The following is a 10,191-nucleotide window of genomic DNA, read 5'->3' as shown; positions in this document are numbered from 1 at the left end:
AAAAAAAAAAAAAAAAAAAAAAAAAAGAAAATCGTGATTACAAATCAAACAGAAGGAGGCTCTCGATTATCGCATTTCTTTTGCGATCGTCTTTGTGTCTCCGTTTTTCTATTCGCGACGTATCCTTATGTCGATGAAGCGCTCTGTAGGTTCGTAGGGCACGTGCGTAATGTTAATTATCAAAATGTGACAAGAAACGATCGTCAAATAGAACTCGTCGGGAACGTGTTGGTGTCCTATATATGCAAATAAAAAAAGGACACGGCGAGAGCGAAGGAACGGGAGAATCAAGCAGAGATGAATCGACGAGTGAAAATTACGAAAGTAGTTAAAAAATAATTAACGATCGTTATCTATTTTTAGCGATGTTATCTCTGACACGATGGGTGGGGGAGAGAGACCATGGGAGATTGGCGTGGGCGAACGATAAATGAAAGGGAGGCATGAACGGTATTTTCGATACACGTATCAGATTGAATTGACGTGATGCGAATTTCTGCGTTTGTTTCACGTGAATAGAGCTCCGCAATTTTATTGATGTAGTCTGCGTGGCGTGGGTGTGATGGGACCGAAGTTGGTCGAGGCGTTCCTTCGAGATTAACGAATGCACGTGCCGAAGTTTAATTAAGCTGCATTATAAATTAAAATTTAACCTATACGTAACGTCGAACCGTCATCGAATATCGTCAAATTGTTTTTCGTCGAGTCATTTTATGCCAAAACGATCATTTTTCAATGAAACATCTGTTACAAGTCATTTTTGACAATTTTATTTGCTCAATGGAACTATATTACGGACTTTAATATAACTTATGAATATTACCATTGAATTAATATGCGTGTAACAACACAAAGATACTCTATATTTTTTATATAATTTTTCTATTATATGAATTCCATTGGAATATATTTTTATATGTAATTACGATTTTAATTAGTAAAAATATATGGAATGCAATATTTTAATCAAATATCTCATTTGAAAGGATTTTTTAAATTCATTTTACGTTCCTCGTGTTTTTGGTTGTACAAAGCACGAAATCTCTTGAACGTAGTTTTTTAGCTCAGTCACATAATAGGAATATTAAAATTTATATCTTAAATAATATTGCAAGCCAATACTTTTCGATATTGCGTTTTAATGTGCTTCCAACAGCATCTCATGTATTTTCCGTGAGATGTTGCAAAAAAGTGCCATCTTACACACATCAAACAGTTTTTTTGAAATAAATCTAAAATATTGTATTTGTTTTAAGAGAGTGTAAGAAAAGTATACGAGTATGATTTAAATCAAGACTTCAAATAAAAACGATCCTGCTGATCTGTATGATATGTTACTTACAACATTGAAATGCTTTTTTTGTTTTACGCTATATGAAATAAAAATCATCACGTTCCATTAAATATCTTGTTTGAAAATATGATGTTAAATATTGGCGATGGTTCTATAATGGTTAATGTGAATTGGTTTATTTGAAATTTATAGAAAACGTTACATTGATACGACGATGACGTTACGTATAGTACTAAATATATAAGCATATGATAGAAATATCGGGAGCAAATTTATTAATTGAATAATTGATAATGATATATTCTGAGACATAAGCAGAAGTTGGAATGAAAAGGGATGTTTAGAAGTTAGATATTGAAATCAGTTGAGATAGGCACTTTGAAAGTGAATCCTACAGATGACTGACATAGATCAGGTTCAGAGATAAAAGGATCGATGAGGAAATTCGAAAGGATTGAAAGTCGATAGATAGGCGGGCAGTAGACGAAAGAGGGTGAATCAAAGCTAGGCATACAAATAGTCCAAGAAAAAAAATGTATGCTATAGAAAAACGTGTATGTTCGTTTTTTTCGAAAGAATCTTTGACGTGCCTTCGAAGGAAGGATGTTAATCAATCTAACGTGTAACAGTAAAAATAGGATAGTTCAAATAGAAGAGATTGACGTCTACTCGTTCCGCCGATTTCTTCTCGTTATTCCTTTTTGTTTTTGACACATATACGTTTGTCGACAAACATTAAGGAATTAATAAATTACTCGTAAATTACTTAATAAATTTTATTTATCTGTATGTAATTAATTCCATCAATTGCAAGGACTATATATTTTTTTACGAAATGTATTTCTCGTGTTTGATGCAATTATATGCATATAGATATACGAATAAGTGAGATATTTGTAACAATTTGCGATTAATTGCTTTATCATTTAATTTTTGTCGATAAACGAATACGTACACACATATACACACGCACACGTGTATACCGTTGCTTTTGTCATGTTATCTAGCCCATACGAGTACGTCATACACCATACGATCTTATTCCCTCCTCCCATTCTCGACGACTCATAAAATAACAGTACTATTATGATAGTTACTGTACTATTACTATTATTATATATTACTACTACCATTATTATTACTATTACAACTACTACTTATACTATTATTATTACTATGATTATACTTACTGCTATTATTATTCATTAAATACACACACACACACACACACACACACACACACACACACACACATATATAAATATATATATAATATGCTTAACGGTGTTTCTAGTGGATTAATTGATTAATTGATACTTAAGATATATTAATAATATTAATAATAACGATCATAATGAGACATATATATATATAAAATATTATATATACATAAATCTATATACAACACAATATATATATAATGATATAATGATGGATAAGTTGATATGCTGATTATTATGACGATATAATATAGAGAAAATCATAAAAATACACTGGTATAGATTATGAGAAATTATGATTAAATAGAAAATGATATTGATGAAAAAAAAATTCTTATCACTTAAACTAATCTCGATCCCTTCACTTAAATTAGATCGCTCCTTATGTAGTTATATGTAATTAACTTCATGTGGTTGAGAGACTTAAAACACTGCACAACATAAATTTTTATTTCTAGTGACGATCGTACTAGTATATTTAGAGCTATTATCGCGGGATACTGTATGTGAGTGCCAGTGATTAGTCTAAATATCATTAAAAACAAGTTTTTTTAAACAAATTTATATATAATTTAATATATATAATTTATATACAATATGTAGATGGAGCGAATGGTAGCGAGAATGCGAGTGCGCGAGAAAAGAGAGATTACATGTGTTTTCTTAGAACTATGATTGCAATGGTGCGCACCTGTCCGTCGATCGATTCCCTTCGATCCCTCAGATCAATGCCATCGACACCATGCGTTCCACGTAACTCCTTCTTTCTTTTTGCCGCTTCTGTTTTGCAATTATGCATTGCGAGTTCTACCGTGCATACGCGATCATATGCGCCCAATTGAAATGCGGGGCTACATCAACATCGTACAATATTTCATTGGAAAGGCAATATATCACGAATATATTTATATTTTATACGTAGAACAAGATTTTTTGATGTAAAAATTGATGTGGGTGCTTTTTATGCGGAAATTATTGAGTCGATAGCGCGACGATTTTCGTATGCACGGTGTTGCTGTCATTAATGAGAAAACGGAATTACAGAGGTGGTCCACTGTTAGAAAATATTGATCGAATGGATTCTTTGGATTTTCATTGTCGCATATATTCAGAACGTATCGGAAACGGTGGAGACAAGCTTTTTAATTAGTGCAGTGTTTTATGCGCGTCCCAACATACATATCCCGCCATGTTCTCTCGAATCTGAGGCGTGTTATCCTGTATAATAATTACTATATTGAAAGCTGTTGCACTGGAAATAACTTCTACTTTTCTATAACGAATTCATTTGCGTTGCAACGGAAAAGTCTCAGTTTCGAGTTGGCCTGGTATTCGACATGTCAGCACTTTCGTATATTTACTTGAAGGTGGTTGAAATATATAAAGTATAAATTTATTTTAAAAGTTTTTAAAATCTTTTGTTCGTTTCATGAAATTTCATAATGGAGATTTGCATTATTTGAATCATTAGTGTTGACATGTTTATAAATAGAAGCTTAATATTTAAGTATATACACTTAATCCATTAACCCATTAACCGGGCAGGCAGTTAAAATATTTTACTGGCGTCCGTAATTTTAATATGCGTATAATTTTTATACGTTTAATATCGTAATATAGTTTCATATATTAGTATGTAGATATAACTTACACGTATGTAGATATATATATATATTATTTACAATTAGATGATGAAAAGTTCGTCCAAAAGTGCATCGTTATCAGAGAATGGTACATATATATATATAATTTTCAATTAAATAAACTCAGGACAAATTTTTAGATAATACGATTTCTAATTTATAAGCTATTTGATATAGAGATAATTTGTGTGTATTATAATGTACGATGCTTTTGAATTCGTATTATATTATCATATATATATAAACAATAATTTTAGATAAGACTTAGATTATTAGGCTGCAATGAGAACATAGAATATATAATTATAGTATTAATGTTGTGAAAAGAAAAACTCGGTTAAAGGGTTAAAATAGGAGCTTCATGAAATCGTGCTCAACTACTTGAAGTAAGGCCATCTTCGAAGAGAAAACGCTCGTGAACCTTTATCCACCACTTTCCTCTCTAATCCCTTTTCTGTCATTTCGTAACTACCTCGACCCGTTGCACGAAACTCACTCGGGAATTTCCTCCAAAGGAGTGGCACTCGAGGGAGAAACGTGCATTCCCAGAGATGAAACGAGCTCTAACGATCTTCCTTACCTTTTTTTTCCCGCAGATATTCTCCCGATCCCTAAATTCAAAACCGTCGAAACCGGAAGTCCGACCTTTATTCCCAACGGAGACGCAGCTCCTGGTCCTCAACGGTTCTCCTTGACTCAACACACGAATTACCATCCCTATAGGCGTTAAAAGACCGTCCGACGTCAAACGAACGATTGAGAGAAACAAGTTTTCATAAGTGCGCGAGTAGACGGGAAAGGGCAAGAAAGGATGCGAAAGAGTGGCAGTAAACGAAAGAGAGTGCGAGGGAATGAGTGCAAGAATGGACTCACACAACTTTCGGCCGGAATCTCCCTATGCGCGTATTACGTGCCGGTTGTATCTCTATAGTTTTGATTATATATTGCAATTTGTTAATTTTATAGAGCGGTGACTTTAAGCTCATTTCCAGCAATCGAGATGGCGCGCAGTAAGATTATCGAGTAAGGATTAATTAATTAAATTAGTCAGAAGTAAGTGCGCTCGGTTTTATACAGTAAGATTAACTAAGCCACCGTTACATATGTTAGCTGTACGATTTTCATTATTAAGCTAACATTAAATTTTATCGCTTAATTTTTAGAGTGTAGTATCTTTATAGTAAGTATTAAGGTGTGTTCCGCCTTTTTATGGATATATATGTGTTATCTTTAATCGCGACGATGTTTCTATAATTGTCTTAAGTAATTAAACGTTAAAAGTATAAGCTATTAAAAGATAACATGTATTTTAACGCTTTTCAATTGCAAGCACTAATGATAATAATAATGATAGTACGATGTCTATTATCTTCGAAAAAAATACCACTCTTATTGTTTTTTTACATATTATTTAATCTTCAGCTTCTAATTAGACGAAAAAACTGAATATTAAGATTATAAATTATTAATTGAACAGGCTGTTAATTAGTTATATCGCTGAATTAATTTCAGAAAGGAACGCTTTTTTCGACTCGATATTTGATCGAAATATTTTTCTAAATGCAAAAACGGTTTTTATATCAGATTGAATTGGAAAGCGTTAAAGAGGAATCGATAAATCGCGTTGACGTTCCGGTTTTGCGTCTTGCCGTGAACAGATGTAAAGTTGGTGCAAACGAGTTGACCCGTTTTTCAAGCGTCCCTTTTTGCAAATTAGTCACGAACTCGTCGCGATTCGAAACTCGTCTGGAGGTCCTAAAAGCCACTGCTATGATGCACGCTCGGATCTCTCGGATACGGAAAGAAGATGTGTGAAATCTCTTTCGAGATCTATTATATATAGATCGGTGATATTAATTCAGCCCGTTTGCTCTCGAGAGTTTTCAAATTACCTTCCGCAAAACTCCATTTGTCCGTTCACCCATTCTTCCATCCATCAATTCATTTATTTATCTATCTATCCATTTACCTATCCATTCTGCGCCTCAGATCGTTTCAGATGCGAGACATATATTCTCTGATCCTACACGTAGTACCTTCAGAATGTTTTCCTTCCAGATTTCACTTTTGCTTGCTCCAAATATTTTTGGTCTTCTCTTTGTTCTTATTTTATATTTTCATGTTGTTTCTTTTATCTTTACCTAGCTGTTATGTATATTATTACAGTAGAGAATTAGTTAAATATTTATGAATCTAAGCGATCTAAAAAAAAGGCAGTATTTATTTTCTTGTAATTTTCTCTTAATATTATCTTTTTTTCGTTTGTGAACAGATATAATTTTTTTAAAAGTGAAATCTATTATAAATTGTGATTGGGAATTTCTAACGCTTAACTTATATACAATAATTAAATATGAGTTTACATAGCGTAATTTTTTCTCATAGTGTGTGTTTTATTTATTTTATTCATATATCGTGAATTATACTTTTTAGATTGTGTGTGTGTACAGTTATTTGTACAATTATTCATCTTTCAGTAATTTATTTTTCAATAATATTGATTTCTTAGATTAATCCAATCAAATCCATCTTTACGATCGCAATGTGCTATTGATAATAATAAAACGCTTAAATTGTAATTATTATTTTATTATTAATTGGTAATTATTTGATCTGAAATATTCATTATCGATTAGATTTGGAGTTTGTGAAAAGTTTAGCTCCTTTATTGCCCAAGTTAATTAATTTTTTTAGTTAATTCCAATAATTTTAACTTTTTGCAATCCTATCAATTTAAAAATATTGTATCTCCAAATTGCTACGATATTTCGTAGTAAAGAATACTTTTAATAACTTGAAATTATAGTACGAATATCACATTTATTTGAATTAACTGTAATAAATTTCTGAATATATGCATATATTAATATATATAAAAACTATTTAAATCATTAATAATAACACAATGTACACAAATTTCATAAGATTTATGTCGATGGCTGATGCATATCTCCGAAGAATTTAAACTCAATGGTGAAAGTATTATCAAAATTTTATCTATTTATGATCATCTGTGATTTGGATTGCAAAAATGTCAAGTTTCCTCCGCTTTTTACATACTCAGATCTTTCATCGAGGATCAGTCTCTTGAGTTGTTGTAGAATGACGCGAGCTATTGCTCTATGTTACCACCTTCTCCGATTACGTCCTCTTGCCACGTCCTGGCACATAGTACTATGTTCTTTTGTGCGATTCTATACAGGCGCCAGATACGGGTCGAGTGTTCCTGCTGCGCCAGGAACTGACAACTACGGCGGTGGGCCCCAAAGGGGTTACACAGGATCTACGTCGAACACCAACAATTATCATCCTTACCGTCGCTAAAAGGAATAAGACAAAAATCGGTCTCGGCTTCGGTTTGAGATCCTTCCCCTTTTTTGTTGCTAATGTACACATTCGTATGTATACTTATTGCAAGGCAGTTTATATCGGTAATAGAGAACACACACACATGTCCTATTTTACTTCAAATCTGCGTTTCTACGTTGGAGAAAATACGTGAAGAAAAAGAGATCGACGTATGATACTTCGTGGGATGTACAATAAATGCGTGAACACAACCGAGGAAGAGGCAATGTTGTTGCTCGCAAAGCTCGACTTTTATAGGTGTACACAACAGGGAAAGAGAAAAACTGCGGAACCCGTGATGGAAAAAGTAGAACGTTACAGCGATTCAAGCGAGTGTCAAGTAGATTTAAGATCTAATACGACACTTCATTGATTGGTGCCACTCGCGAGGTTGTATGTCGGAGATACTTTTATGTATGTGCAGCAAATTCCGATTTAAAGTTGAAATCGATTTTAGACCACTTGACTTTTCGTCCTGAATATCGTGCACCTAAAATTTGTCGTTGAAGTTTTTGAATGAAGTCAAGAAATTGCTACGGTTTTTACAATTGAAATTCGACATCATAATTACTATTAATTATATAATTTCTAAAAGTTTATAAAATTTATAATTTTATATCTTGGATAACTATAAAAAAAGATTATATATTATATATTAAAGATAATGATATATAATATGTGTAATATATACACAGATAATTGACGATAACTTTTGTACAAAAAGTTCAATTTTTTTTTTGTAAAGAATAACATTTAAATTTAAATATTTGTGATGAATAACTCGTGAGAACTTATCAATGATCTGTCATTAATAAATTTTTGGCAGGTTTAAACTCTTACAGCGATTGATTTGTGCGGCTTTGTATTTTTTTTCCTATTATTTCCTATTATTTTTAAACTCGTGCACGTTTGCATGTCTGCGTATTCGGATTAAATAGCAGACACAAGCGACTTCATCTGGTCCAAGTAGGCGCAAAGACCAAATAGCTTGCGAGTATTAAAGTCAATATACGATCGCGGATTGAGATGCACCTTAAGTTGGAACTGTACTGCGGATAAGTATCGATTAGTATAAGAAACAGTAAAATAACACGTCTTTATCCTTTATGCTAAAAAAAAGTGTCATAAAACAATGAGGAAACAATCAGTCGGACGGATAACGTACCGTCATGTTAAAGGCCCTCAAAAGGATAATATCTTTTTTTATTTATATGCTATACTTGAGAAATCGACTCGAGGGCTCCAATTATTAGGTTTATTCTCAGCGACAGTGTTCATCCTACCGCGTAAAGTTTCTTCCGAGTTTTTTCATTTTCGTTTGCGAACGATCAAATTATTGCTTCTCCTCTTTTGTGCTTTCTTAGTTCTTTCCAGTTTTAGAATTATTGCACGCGCGACGACAGCGTTAGAATGTAGAATCTAATATTTTTTTTTTCGATTTTTGCCGCAGGAAGTTTATTTAGACGTCCTGTTCAATTTACTGACTGGATGACGTGAGGCTTATGGACTTGAGGTAAAAGAATAGTCACACAAACGCGCGTGAAGTTTAATTCACTGTGAACATACATATATGATTTGATCATTCTACATGATCTCGATGTTTTTCCTTTTCTTCTTGTGTGATTTACTCGCTTTAAAAGTCTCAGCATCCGATATGAGGAAATAATTTTTTTTTTCCCGATTTTTAGTCAAATTTGAAATTATATTTATAAGGTAATTAACACTGTCGTCTGCAACGTTATATTAACGAAAAGATTATTAGATTATTTATTTCTTTGAAATTGATAACCCTTTAAAAGGTATTAGAGCGTATTGAATAGAAATTCGGAAAAATTAATTAATCTATGCATTTGAATTTGATATCTTCAAAAGCATGTTCGGATCTGCATTTGTCTTATAATTCTTTTACCGTTATTTCAAGATTTTTTTCGCAAAGATGTCATAACGAATGGAGCTAGCATGGGTTGTCCTGCAGCAAAAAATAGCATAAGGTTAGAAGGCCAAATGTATTTACTAAAATTGCTATAGTGGTCTAAGGGTAGTGTTTTAGATGTGGAGATACATTTATACGCATGTACAACCATAAAATACATTCTATTGTCAAATAGCAGATCAGGAATATAAGCCCGAGTGCGTTACAAGATGCGTATTGATATATACTTCATGATGAACCTGCGTCCCGGCATACCTCTGCGAAATAAATTTCGAAAGAGATCTCGGAGATTCGCAACAACGAAGGAAGACACGCATTAGGCTACGGTTGTGTAACGTCTGTAATATTGATTTAAAGAGTCACGGAATAATCCGTCACGGTACGACTGCTGTTGATAGTACCATCTCCATTTTTACTATTCACCACTCTGATACTATATTATTGTTTATAGTATTTTGTTATACATATACTGTGAACTAAGAAGCTAGACAAATGCATTCTTTTATAGTATAGAGTAATTAATATTCCAAATGAATTAATAAACGTTCACATTTTAATAGAAACGCTTGGAGTTGTTGGTTATTTACGAGTTATCTTATCACATCATCTTGTTTGACATCCCACTTCAATCCTATTTTCCTTGGTTTTCTGTTTGTAATTTCGAAATGAAAGATACGGATTTTTTTTTTTCCTGAAAAATTGAACTTATTTGTCAGTACAACTTATTACAAATTATAATTTTATAAAAATCTT

This window comes from Cyphomyrmex costatus, unplaced genomic scaffold, assembly GCF_001594065.2.
Source record: "Cyphomyrmex costatus isolate MS0001 unplaced genomic scaffold, Ccosl1.0 scaffold415, whole genome shotgun sequence".
NCBI lineage: Eukaryota > Metazoa > Arthropoda > Insecta > Hymenoptera > Formicidae > Cyphomyrmex > Cyphomyrmex costatus.
Note: the sequence above shows the minus strand (reverse complement) of the source record.